This window comes from Pyxicephalus adspersus, chromosome 1 (genome assembly GCF_032062135.1).
Source record: "Pyxicephalus adspersus chromosome 1, UCB_Pads_2.0, whole genome shotgun sequence".
Taxonomy (NCBI): Eukaryota; Metazoa; Chordata; class Amphibia; order Anura; family Pyxicephalidae; genus Pyxicephalus; species Pyxicephalus adspersus.
In genome coordinates, this window is record NC_092858.1 from 125,605,640 (window position 1) to 125,620,148 (window position 14,509).

At 39.1% G+C, this 14,509-nt stretch overlaps 1 long non-coding RNA gene across 1 annotated transcript; it reads left to right on the plus strand.

Annotated features, from left to right (window-relative positions):
• The first annotated feature begins 11,826 nt into the window (after positions 1 to 11,826).
• On the plus strand, positions 11,827 to 14,190 carry LOC140322517 (uncharacterized). Its single transcript, XR_011919203.1, has 3 exons — positions 11,827 to 11,847; positions 13,397 to 13,496; positions 14,079 to 14,190. It is a non-coding gene; the product is annotated as an uncharacterized lncRNA (long non-coding RNA).
• Positions 14,191 to 14,509: the final 319 nt, after the last annotated feature.

Below are 14,509 nucleotides of genomic sequence, written 5' to 3' on the forward strand. Positions count from 1 at the left end.
GCTGTCAGTACTGCTGCTGCTGCCGCTACAGGTGGATACAGTGGAGGCAGTGTCCTCCTGAGCTCCCTGTGTGGAATGTGGTGCGTGGAACTCCTCACACAGCCAGTCGCCAGTAATCTTCCCAGTTTTTGATGCTACGGGTCCCTCCGTAGGCAGCACAACTTGTGGACACACATATGAAAGTATTCACCAAAACATTTTCCTCCTCATCACCCACCTCCTCCTCGTCAAGCTGCAGCAGTTCCTGTTGTTCCATCGCCCGCACAATGCCTGAGGTGTGACAGCACAAATGAGGGTTGAATGGGTCCTGTCAAGCAGCCCCTCATCATCATAATCATCTTCCTCTTCCTCCTTCTCTTGAAACTCCTGATGCTGGCCAGTGTCCCTTCTTGCTCCTCCTGATGCTGACTATGCGCTATGGAGTGTAATGTCACCCTCTGCCTCCTCCACCATTTCTTCCCCTCCTCTCCCATCTCCACTTTTCATCAGGCCACACAGGGTATTATCAAGCAGAAAGATGATGGGTATGACGTCGTTCCAGCCTGACCGCTCCTGACTCACAACATTTGTGGCCTGCTCAAAGGGGGCCAGTACCTTGAACAGCGTCTCCATCTGCAGCCACTGGTCACTGGTAAAATAGCTCAGTTGTGTGGCTGTACCAATGGCCCCGCTGCCTCCATGCACCACACTGACCAAGTAATGGCGGATGGCTAGCTTTTGCTCACACAGACGCTGGAGCATGTGCAGGGTGGAGTTCCATCTAGTCACAGTGTCACAAATCAGTCGGTGGCAGCCTCTGTTGGTGCTGGATCTTGCTAAGCGCCGCGGTGGCAGTAGAGGATCGGCGGACATGGCTGCAGATGGGGCAAGCCTGTCTCATTAAGTCCTGCAATCCTGGGTACGTGCAGAGGAACTTCTGCACCACCAGGTTCAGTACATGCGCAAAGCAGGGCACATGTGTTTTGCAGCCCATGCACAGCTCGGCCACAAAATTGGCCCTGTTGTCACACACTACGTTGCCGGTTGTGAGTCAGGAGGGCATCAGCCAAGCCTCAACCTCTCTGTGACTTTTCTCCCCCAAGGACACCAGTTTCAGCGTGGGAGAAGTAATGACTGCTTGGTATATTGCACCACCACTCGGCACAGGCCATCAGGTCACGGAAGGGAGCAGAGTCCTCAATGCTGTATGGCAGTAGCTGCAAGACAATAGTTTGGGTAGACATGAATTGAGTTCAATGACTCTTTAGTTGGTTGGGCCCATAGCCTGATGCCTTGGGCAGACCTCCAGTAGAGTGGGCTGAAAGAACTGGGAGCTAGGGGAGCTGAAGGGGTCACTAGAGGACTCATCTTGTGCCGACAAATGTCGTTTGACGCCACGAAACCTGCAGGCAAATGCTGAAAGTCTGGCTGGCGCCCACCGCCTGAGATATACTAGCAATGACAGGTGGAAGAGGAGTCAATGGAGGTGGAAGAAGAGGCGATGACGTGGTTGCACCTCCTTCAAGAGAACGCAAGTACTGCTCCCACTTTGGTTTGTGGTTCTTAAGCATGTGGGAAAGCAGGGATGTTGTACCCAAATGTGATCTGGCCTGTCCTCTACGGATCTGCCTGTGGCACAGGATGCAGATTGCTATGAACCCGTCATTGTCTTTCAAAAAAGGACCACACTGGAGAGGTGCGTGCAACCACTCTGCTGCTCGTTTTCTTTGGCTGCCTCTGCGTGTGCTGGGTGCCCTGTGTCTGCTCCAGCTCCACCTCCCCCACACTCACATAGTCTCTGACTGTTCCGCTGCTTGTGCCCACTCCTTTGTCTCTTCTTTGGGACTCACATGAGGCAGATTTGCAGCCCCTTCCATCCGCAGTCTGTTGCTGCTGCCTTTCCTCTACTTCTGTTTCGGAACGTATGCTAGCCCTTACACGCACCAGTGGTTGCCAGGTGACATCACGGCCATCATCATCCTCATTTTCATCTAAGCCAACCTCTACAAATGCAGCCACTGATCCCGAACCCTCCCGCAGCAAGTGCTGACCCCACTTTCCAATGGTCTCAAAGTCTGCCTCCTGCTCTGAATTTCTCACTGACAGATCCTCAGGCTTTTCGTCAAACAACAAGGAAGAGTCATCAGGAGGTACAGGCACATTAGCCACGCTAACTCCTGTCTTTGCTCCTGTCATGGCTGTGCTGTTTGCTGCTGCAGAAGAAGAGCCCCCTGCACTTGAGGCCCCTGAGACCCAGTTCACAATACTCTCCACATGACCTGGCTGTATGATTGGATTCCACTCTCTCAATACATCTACCAGAGTATAGGTGCTCGGCACATATCTCAAACCTGTTTGACAACTTGTGCTGCTGCCTCCAACAGTTTACTGCTGCTGCTGTCGTACAGTGGCGGACTCCCGGGGAGTATGCCCCCTGCCAGATGCGGCAGATTGCTCTATGTCACGCCTTCCCCTGCGTCTACCGCTCATTTTTTACCTATTCGGGCAAAAATGCACCTGTACCAAATGGTTTCTTATAGGTAAATAGGAACAGGTATCAAATACTGAAATATCTGTATTTTTTTATAGTAGGACGGAAATATTTTTGTACCAAACGGTCTTCTTTGGTAAATAGCAAGAGGTATCAAACACTGAAATATCTTTATTTTTATAGTAGGACAGAATTTTTTTTCTGAACTAAATAGTCTTCTTTGGTAAAAGGCAAAAGGTATCAAAGACTGAAATATCTGTATTTTTTTTATAGTAGGACAGAAATTTTTTTGTAACAAACGGTCTTCTTTGGTGAAAAGCAAGAGGTATCAAACAATGTAATATGTGTATTTTTATATTAGGACAGAATTTTTTTCTTTACCAAACTGTTTTCTTTGGTAAATAGCAAAAGGTATCACAGACTGAAATATATGTATTTTATTTATAGTAGGACAGAAATTGTTCTGTACCCAACTGTCTTGTTTGATAAAAAGCAAAAGGTATCAAACACTGAAATATCTGTATTTTTTTATAATGGGACAGAAATTTTTCTGTACTAAGCTGGCTTCTTTGGTAAATAGCAAAAGGTATCAAACACTGAATTATCTGTATTTTTTTATAATGGGACAAAAATTTTTCTGTACTAAGCTGGCTTCTTTGGTAAATAGCAAAAGGTATCAAACACTGAATTATCTTTTTTTTTTATAGTAGGACAAAAATGTTTCTGTACCAAACTGTGTTCTTTAGTAAATAGCAAGAGGTATCAAAGATTGAATCGAACTTGCCGCAAGATCGAACTTAAAAATCTCGCTCGCTCATCCCTACCGCACACATCCAAAAGTCTAGGCCTAGGCAGGGTGTATTTTCTGGATGCCTGGAGAAACCTGATGTGGCCACCTCAAACAAGTGAAGTGAGGTGGCATAACCATCGAGAACAGATGAAGCGCATGGTGCAAAAATATGTAGGCTCTTTACTGGCTGGTGGTGGTGGTGTTGACAACAGCAGTTATGAGGAGGATGCCTGTCCTGACAGTAGTGATGCCATTCATTTTTGGGTCAACGGGCTTGAAATCTGCCCACAGTTGGCACAGTATGCCATCAAGCTACTTTCGTGCCCGGCATCCAGTTTTCTGTTGGCATCCAGTGTGAAAGAAGCTTCAGTGCCGCTGGCGGAGTGGTAACGGACAATAGATCACAACTGTCCCTGGAAAATGTCAATCACCTCATCTTTTTGAAAATGAACGAAAGGTGGGTTACTAACAACTATAATATCCCCACTGCAAATGTCACTGATTGAATGACACAAGGACTCACTGGCCAACCAAGATGCCTCTTGAACCCACACTGCTCCTGTGCTGAGTCTATGGCTGACTATCACCAACACCCTGTCAGCTGAGCCTGGACCCACCTCCTCCCCCTGTTGCTGCTGCTGCCGCCTGTCAGTACTCCATTCACTAAAGTTGTACATTTGTAAGTGGCATTGACGATGCACTACACCCTGCTCTAGATGCCAGTTACCAGTGCGGTCCCCGCTCCGTCTCAGGCCCCACCGCCGCCACCTCCTGTTGCCGCCTGTCAGTACTCCAGTCAGAAAAGTTGTACACTTCTGGGTGGCATTGATGATGCACTACACCCAGCTCTAGATGCCAGTTACCAATGCAGTCCCCACTCCGTCTCAAGGCCCACCACCTCCTCCTGCAGCTGTTGCCTGCCAGTACTCCATTCAGTAAAATTGTACAATTCTGGGTGGCATTGACAATGCACTACACCCAGCTCTAGATGCCAGTTATCAATGCGGTCCCTGCTCCATCCCAGTCGCCTCCTCCTGCTGGTGTTCTTGCTGACCCACGCTCTGTCTCTGGTCCTCCATCTTTTAGCCGTCATGATGCCAGCTAGAAATGCGGTCTCCTGCTGTTTTAGCGGGAGAGACTGCTGCTAGTGGGTTGAGCTCACACATAGCCCAACGCTTTCTCAATGTCCTAATGTTTATGCTGCATTCTGTACACTGTTCATCGCGCAAAAATCCTATTTGCCTGCTGTCACTTTGCATGCCATTTTCTTGAAAACCAAAGTTCTTTTGGGACTTTTGTATTTCCCTTGTTGCCACTGTTCTCCTACATATACATGCAAATTTGGTGGTGGTTCTAACATGTATAGGAGCTTTGCTATTAAGGTTTAAAGTCAGTCCTTGACTTTAATGGAATTCGTGAAATTGGTTTGCCAAAATTTCGTTGACCCATTGGAACTTTGAGGAATTTTTCAGGAGACTGTCAGAGGCCTTCTCGCTCATCCCTATTCACCTATAGCACATATAACTAGGAATTCTACTCTATTGCAACTGTAAAGGTTACATGTTTGGCTAAGGCTATGATATTTGGCTAAGGCTAACATAAAATGATTGAGATAATAAAAAAGTTAACTAATGTTACCAAAACTTTGTGTAAGTCTTTGGTTAAGACTATCCAATTTGCTAAAGCCAACGGATATGAGATTCCCATGTGTTTGCCCCTTTGTGGCACTCCAGAATTCCTTTCTGTAGTGGCTAATGCTATTGTGTGGGCTAACTAATTAATAAAACCAATGAAAGTTTTTTTTTGTTTCCTTGTAGTAAATAAAATGATCTATGTATAAATTGTTTGAACATTATCATATAACATTGTAAACCAATAAAATATTGAATTTATATAATTGCATAGACATATAATCTTGTTTTCTTTCCCCTGAAAAAAAACAGACAAAATTTGAGAGATGCTCTAGGCTTTCCTGGAGATAATCAACCAATGAACTTTGAAAGCAGAATAGCAGCCAATTATTTATGTACGAGATTTAATAGTTAGGTCAGTTAGTATACCCTAATACAGAGGTAGGCAAACTCCGGTCTTTAGGCCAGATATGGCCTAGCCAGTATTCCAGTGTGGTCTAGTTATGTATTGTTTGATGCGGCCTAATTGATTTGTCGCGTTATCGCAAGTTTCCAAGATATCATCGAGTTCCCGCACAGTAACCCCAATTACTATGCCTAAAGAGCGGAAGCAATGCGCAGCTACCAGTCTCCGGAAAGTTGACCTCGAATGTTGTGTCTTCAACCCCTAATGGACTGACGAATTATTCTTCGTCTAACGCGGCAACAAAGCCCTGTGTTTAGTGTGCAACGACACCAACAGCACTTTCAAGAAATCAAATCTCATGGGGCCATTCGATGCCAGCACGTGCACACGTACAGAGACTACATCGTGGATGAGCGGAAGACTAAGGCTGCTTTCTTGCAGTCACAGTTGGATAAAACCTTTTTTTTGGACACCTTGTTTCTTTTGGCCTAGTGTGCCTTCTTGACCTCCTGAATGGGCCTAGCAATCCAAAAAGTTTGCCGACCCCTGCCCTAATAGAAGTCATATTATGCAATTTAAGGACATATTCAATATATTTTATGCATTGGACCAATAGAGCAACATGCATATGCAGTTCTTATTGTATGTTGTTGGTTTTACTTTAGATACCTGAAAAATGCAGCTAAAATTCAGAGCTGTAACAGCAGAAGTAAAGCAATAACCCATAAAAATGTAATCTCTAGGCTAAAAAATTCTGTGGTATAAACATAAGTTTAAAGCAGAAACTGGGGCTGTTACACATAGTAATTTTGACACTAAGAAGCCAAAATACAGAAAACTTTTATAAGATACCCAAGAAAGAAATCTTCCTAATGTCGGGGTAGATGTATCCCTTGGAATAGTGGCAGATCAGTTGTTGTCCACATGAGGGCAGTCATGGTATTTTGTGCACTAGATTTCCTATAACTGGTAGTTAGATGATGCAGTTTATTACTTTACTTCTGTACAGATATCTTTCCTATAAGGTATAAGAAAAATAATTAATGCAAAATATGCAAAACAAAAAGTGTACTTATTTATTCAGCAGGCAGACTGAGCTCAATCATTAACAAAAACTGGAGTATAGAGATCAGAAGATAAGCTTAATTATTTGTAAAATACATGAATAAAATAAAAATAAACACAAACAAAACAAAAAATAAAGATAACAAATTTAAACATGGCTTCACTGTTTGTACTCTAAGTTTGTGACTCTCTCATTTTTTATATTTTTGTATTTTAACTTTTTCTGTTCTAAAAACATAATTATTAATAAATAATATATAAATATAATAAATTGAAATGAATAAAAAATAGTGGTTTGTCATTGTATTATTTAAAATTTTAGGTATTTTTATCTTTGTTTTGGCTTTAGAGCAATTTTATTAAAAAACAAAAATGCAATGCAGATTTGTTACATTAAAAAAAACTACATTATTATCATGTCATATTCATGGATATAGAATGAAGTGTTCCATATTGGGAGGGAATTATTAGAACCTTTTTAGATAGCATGCGAGTGGAACCTACCTTATTTAAACCTTACATACCTACTCTGGCATAAGTAACAAGTGGCAGGACAAAAACTCCTAAAACTCCTACAAACAATTCCTAGTGGCAATCAAGCCATGGGAGTTTGCAAAACCAATGTGCAAAAAAACAATCACTGGCATCAGAGTTCAGAATGGCTTTCACTCCAGTCTGACTTCTTAGAAGCCCTAGATTAAGATCAACAGTAACATGAGACCTTTGAATGACAGAGAAGAGCACAGGGAGCCTAGAGGGCCTCGGAGACAGATGTAATACTTAGGTTATAGCATCCTTAAAGCAAAAGTAAACGGGGAAAAAAATCATGCACCTTTACCCTCAAAGACCTGTTGATCCCTCCAGGGGTTTCCTGGATCAGGTCCCGTGTCGTTCTGGTATTCTCCTTTGTCCTGCGCTGTCGTTGTCCTTCTTCCTACGTCACCTGATCTTGCATTGTGCCAGCCCATGATCGCGTGACGTAGATGGGAAAAAGGAGTGAGTATGCGTGACATCAGCATTTTTTTATTTAATTGACAAAAAAACAACCAGAAGCCTTTCTGAGATGCATGATGTGTAAATCTTGGGAGGCTATGTGCTCCCTTTCTGTCCTGATCGCCGAGCCTGAAAGGCATGAATTGCATCTGTCTGGATGTGTTCACGAACCACACACATTTTTCTTAAGTTTAGCCTGTTGCTGGATGCTCCATCTGGATTTATTCTTGCTGGAAGAGAATGTCAGAAATTTTTTGAAATTAGAAAACTGGAGAATTAGTTTGCAAGTGACTAGCCTGTGTGTTTAAATACTAGCTGGTCTTCTTCAGAGCTTCTGATGGTAAATATGTTGAGCTTCAAGGCTAAACCATACTGAATATACTAGGGTTAACTAAGTACTAAGTACACAAGGGTTAGTTACCAGCATTTGTGAATTGAAATAGATGTTCAATAAAATCAGTGTTTGACATTTTTGTGAATTGTGACCACAACTGACTCCTAAACTCTATACCCCTCATCCTACAGCTACCTTCTCTCCCCAGGACATGGCCACCTACTTTAAAGATCAAATTAAGAAATTAGAAGCTTTCCACTTGACCCAGTCCCCTTTAATTTAGTATGTACCCATTTCTTCATTCTGGTTCTTGTACTAACTAAACTGTTAATTCTCTGCTTTGTTACAGCTATTATCGCCTTAGTCTACAAACACACAGTTGTCCTTCTGGTACTGAAGAAATCAGCCCTCCACCCAATCTGTCTAATCTCTCCTCTACACTATTTAAGTGTTTTGTTTACAAAAGACTAACATAATTTCTGATCTCCAACTCTTTACTCAATCCCCAAAATAAAGGAGAGGATCTCCTTATTGGGAAACAAGCAGCAATGAAAACCTGCAAGTGGTCCAACCCTTACATACTTACCCCTAAAAAAGTCAAAATAATTACAAATAATTGTATCTACACTTTAAGTGGTCTTGCCCTTTTCCAATTGACACTAATAAAGATGTTATGGGATTTTAAATACATGCACTTAAGATAAAGAGGATAGCATCTTACAGGGCAGGGAACTGAGTACCTCCACTGTACTTCAAATATTGAGCACAATCAATGTGACATAGAAAGCTAAACATTTTTATGTAAAATAATTAAACAAACCATTTTGTGACAGCAGAAGTAATAATTTGATTTCATTTTTTATGGATAATAAAACACCACATGATGTATTTTAATTCATGTTCATATTGATTTATGGTTAAGCCTTTACAAAAACAGTTTGCTTTCCCATATTAGATAATTAAATTCCCAAAAGATATGACAACATGTGATGTCTCATGCTACCAAAATACTACTAAAATAATGAAAAAGTATATTCTAAAATAATTGTCTGTTTAGTGGTCTAGGAATAGGGATCAACTGCAATGCAGACTATGAAGCTTTCCCTTTAACAATAGTCTGGGGAACTTAGGTTTTCCTTGTAAATTACTAGCAAACTGTGATTGTAATGGTGTAGATTGCAAGTGTTCATCTTTCAGATATCCAAAAATATGGTGGATTTTGGTGGAGCAGTGCAACTGCAGTCAGTGGAGAACTGTGAGGGTTGGGGGCATAAATGAAAAGGTGGATGATTGTAGCACATTCCAAAAAAATTCAGTTAGGTAATTGGCTTACTCTAAAAAAATGATCTTCAACAGTGTAAATGACATATGACTGTGGTAGGGACTTTAGATTGTGATCTCCCTTGAAGGCCAGCTAGTGACATGACTATGCATTTGTAAAGCTCTGCGTAATATGTTGGTGCTAAATAAATAATGTGTCATGTTAATACCTAATGTTAATGAGTCCTTAACATGCAAATAGTGATTTCAGTTTCTGAAATCAAACTTGACCCTATACATCCTAAATTTACCAAACTGATTCTAGTCTCAGTCTTTTTTTTAGTAGGGAGCTCCACATTGTATGTATATATCACTATATTTGCAGGTACCTTGAGGTTCTTGCCTACTTGGTTGCCTGCAGTCTGGGCTATCATTGTTATCTGAAGCATGTGCTCAGCCTCCAACAACTCATATAGCATGTCTGAAGTCTCCACTCATTTTTTGTAGCATACCTTAATTCCTTGATCAACTCCTGTAACATGTTTTCTGTTTCTGAGTTTTTTTTTAATTTTCTGGATTATGGTATCTGAATATTATGGGTGACACTTTAGCGAGGTCATGGTCCACATATCAAAATTGTTAACTATTGTTGGTTTAGAACAGTTGATTACTAAATGTGTTGGGGACTAGTTGGGGACTATATTGCACTGTAATGTTCTAAACTTTCTCCACTGTACTAATACAATACAATAACAAAATCCAATATTTTTGCTGTCTGTGTCCTATTAGAAAGATGCTCCATGATTTCATGCAATAAAATACTCAAAAGGAGCACAGAGCGCCCCTTTTGAGTGTATCTATGATGACTTGTGACTTCTTTTACTCCAGTGACCTTGTGTATTTTTGTTTTACACTCTGATTACTGACTTCTGCCTGCTCTCAAGCATATCTGCCTGGATATTAGTTCACATGTGGTTGAAAAAAACAAAAAAAAACAAAACAAAAACGTAACGTAAAACAAACGTAGAGGAATGAGTTTATTAGCAAAGCTAAGAAAAAATATGGCCTAGTTTTAAGCATTAGTCCTGCCATATCCATATCGATTTTATACATCAACCAGGTCCACTGATATATAAAATACAGTGGTGCTTGAAAGTTTGTGAACCCTTTAAAATGTTCTATATTTACTTATGAACTTGACTCTAATCATTATCTGAAATAAAAATTAATATATTTGGTCATGTATCACTGGTCATGTTGGAGCCAATAAAATATCTGTGTGTGGAAAAAGTGAACCATGCTTTTGGTATTTTGTGTGAGCAATAACCTCAACTAAATGTTTGTAACAGTTGATAGGTCCTGCACTTAAACTCACATGGGCTATTTTAGTCCATTCCTCCAAACAGGACAATTTTAGATCTTAGGTTGAGGTTGGTTTCCTCATATCAACAGGAACTCTTAATGTCTGTCCACAACATTTCAATTGTATTAAGGTCAAGACTTTGACTTGGTCATCCCAGAACATTCACTTTGTTCTTCCTTAACTATCCTTTGGTAGAACAACTTCTGTATTTAGGATTATTGTGTTGCTGTATGACCCACTGTCTCTTAAGATTCAGTTCACAAACAAATGTCTTGTCATTGTTCCATCAATAACGGCACGCTGTCCAGGCCAAGATGCATCAAAACAGGCCCAAACCAGAACACCCCCACCACCATGTTTCACAGATTGTATAAGGTTTTTTTGCTGGAATGCAGTGTTTTTCTTTCTATAAATATTACACTGCTCATTTGAGCCAAAAACTTCTATTTTTGCTTCATCCATCCACAGTAGATGGTCAGCGATGTTTTTTGCAGATAGTATTGTTTTTTTTCCTTGCTATCCTGCCATACCCCCATTGCTATTCAGTGTTCTCCTGATGGTAGGAACATCAGCATTTGCTAATGTCAAACAGACCTGTTTCTTAGACGTTACCTTCAGTTCCTCTGTAACCTCTAGGACTATTACATGCCCTGCAGTTGGAGTTTTCATTGATGGTTGACCACTTCTATGTAGGCTGACAATGGTCTTGAATTTATTTCATTTGTAAACAATCTGTCTGACTGTTGATTGGGAGCATCAAAACTGTTTTTCTGAGGTCCTCAGACACCTCCTTTATTTGGAACCATGATACAAATCTACATATATGTTGTATGTGTGATCAGGGTTTGCTGGATGCTCATTAATATTGGATCATGTTTTTGTTTTGTTTGTTTAACTAGGTATTCTTCATCTGCTTTCTAGATGTGTTTTAAAATCAGTTATGTTTTAGGTCATATTTGAATAAAAAGATTTTATATTTTAAAAGAAGTTTCAATAACCACTGTGCATGCAGGTAAAGAAAATGAAGCTAATATTAAAATGACTATATGGCCAGGCCAGTTTTCAGTCTTAGGAATGTTCAGCCTTTTAATACTCCAGCCAGGGTACAGTATTTGAGGGTCAATTTGCATTTTTAACAATAGTACAATAGCTAAGACTGCTATGGCCAGAATGTATGATATCTAGCACTGTTAGCCAGATATCTTCTTGTAATCTGACTTGTAACATACACACACAATAAAATAGTAATAAAGAAAGCAATTATTCTGTATTATAGCACATGACCAATATTTAAGTTTTCAGATGTTTATTTAATGTGACATCTTTAAATCAAGGTTTTAAATCTTGTAAATTATTATTATTATTATTATTATTATTAATATTGTAAATCAAGGCATATGATCAAAAATACAAACAGGGCTATACAAAATACGCAATTAACAAAAAATATATGATATATATACACCTTGTTGTTGAAGCTCAGAATACAGGAGATCTTCATTGGTGAAACAAGCCTTCTCTATCTGGAGTACACTGTAAGTATCTGCTAAGGATTCTTTGTCATAGTAGGTGTAATTGTATTTTCAGCTATACGCTTGTCCGGAAAAAAATGTTTTAGTAACAAAAAAAAAAAGTTTTATTAATGAAATTTTAGGCTGAATTTTAAAGTGACCCTTTAAAGGTTACGGTTAAGGTTACGGTTTCCCTACCGTTAAGGTAGGAAAAATACTAGTTTTATTCTCTAGTTATCTGTTTTTTCACCTGATGATGGAGGAATAAGCAGCTAGATAAGATCACATAACTCTCATCATATTACTCAATCATATTGCTCACTAGAGTGTTTGGTGTCCTCACCAAAATCAGTTTATTCCAATTCCAAAAAAGATTAAGTGCAAACAATACCAGGCAAGAGTCTTCTCATGTGATAAGGATGATTTGTTCTTTTAAAAAGTGATATGCAAAATTGCCCAATTCTACCTTCCTAGAAAATGTGAAAATATGACAAAATTCAAAAGATTGTTTAACTGTAGTTAAGCTAATTATGTACCACCAGTTAAATGTAAACTTATATGAGCCATGACAAAATAACATTTTGGCATGGCAATTAGTGAGTTAGAAAGCACTAAAAAGTAAATATTACCTTGGTTACTTTGGGTTCTAGGTCAGTTACTGATCATAGCATTAAAGTCAAAGCGTGAGACTAAACTAACATTCCCAAAGAGGAGTTCAAAAATGAGATTTAGCAACTAATATACAGAATTAATGTTGGCTGCAAATTTTTAATATCATAGGCAAAAGGGTAAGGGCTGCTAAAGACGACATATACTAATATTAATATGAATACTAATAACCATTCTATATTTATAAGCTTAAGCTATGTATACACATTAGATTTTTGTTGTTGGAAATAATCGTGAGATATAATTTCCAACAACAAATGACCAAAAGGTGAATGAACGAGTGCTGCACATACTTGTACAGCACCATTTTGCTCTATAGAGGGGGGAGAACGAGCAAGTGGCACCCCGCTGCTCTCTCCTCCCTTCACTACCATTTTGGTTGTTTGTCTTCTGTCATTTACGGATCTATGAACAACATTGTACAGCCTCTGTACACATGTCACATTCTCATCCGAGATGAGCCATGCAGTTCGTATTGGCCGAGAATCATCTGACGTGCGTACATAGCCTTGGACATTGGTTGGTATAACTGGATAAACAGCCAGATCTCTCAAATTTGTCCTAAAACAATATTTTGGAAAAATCATCCAAGTCATCGTTCTGCTTAGCACCCTAGAAAGGTGGTCATATTTACTTACCAACATAGTGACACATAGTACCTGATTTATTAAATCTCCCCAAGCCTGGAATGGATTACTTGTGAAAAATGTTATTAGTTAGAAAATGTTTTCAATCCTATACCAGGTCCATTCCAGTTTTGCCGTATGGGTTCTCCTGTGATATTCTATTTTCTCCAGGCTTGGAGACCTTCAATAAATCAAGCTCATAGTACTCAATATAAAATGTAGGTATGCAGATGGGTTTTCAATTGACATTAGAATTAATGTGCTTTAATCTTTTCCAGGTACAAACTACTTACAAGTTTCAAAGATGTGTTTCTTGAAGAAAACCCTTGTAGTACTGTTTCTTCTTGGATTGGACTCCATTTCTGCTTATGAAGAAGAGTGAGTATTTTTTTTAAAAATTGAGGAATTTCCTAGCTGTAAACAAATAGAGATAAAACATCTACCTGATTGCAAACCTGCAGAAAACCTTGTGTAACATATAAAATGAGGCAATGCTGCAAATTACAGCAATTCATATGTATAGCTGTACTTAAAATAATAGAGCAGGGTCAAACAAATATTGCATACCTTCTGGGTAAGAGACTTGCCGTACTATTTTTAGTATAAAATGTAATGTTAAGATATGCTGGTACCCAAACAGAAATCAGCATTATTGTTATTGTTCCTCATGAAATAAAAAAAACTCAAATAGATATTTTCATATTTTTATATTCTGCTTTTCTTGCAATTACTTCACATTTCCAGGGTGATCTTTGGCTTAAAAAAATAGGGGAAAAGTCACCATATAGATTGAAAAACATAGAATATTTTGTAATACATCTTTATGTGGAATATTTCATTTAAATGTGTATTACATATATAGGTTGTAAACATCAAAATAAATTATATATATATAAATGTCTATTTAACTCTTTAAAAATAAGCTTTCATAATAACTACTAAAAAAATTCATACTTTTAGGGGAGAAGACTATGAGAATGAAGAGGATGAGGGTAAAACTGAAGAAGATGAATGTGATGCCAATGGAGAGGAAGAAGAAATAAATGATGAAGAAAGAAGAGGTCTGGATGCCCTAAATAAAGTCAACGACCTTACGGGGGGTTTGCTAAAATCACTACCAAAAATATGAAAAGTATGAACCAGCTTCATAAAAATATAAAGTCAGGTGACTGACTATTAACAAAGTAATAAAAAGCATCAAATGTATATCATGTAGGCTGCTTTTTTATTTTGTTTCCTATCCTTCATGCTGTGTCACCAATTCCTAAATACATGGAACATACACTGGATAGCTGCTATGTCCTTAGAATTTCTGCCATCACTTTCTACAGATGTGTCACATCAACTTTTTAGCAGCACAATAAACTTGATTTATTAAAGCTTTGCAAGAC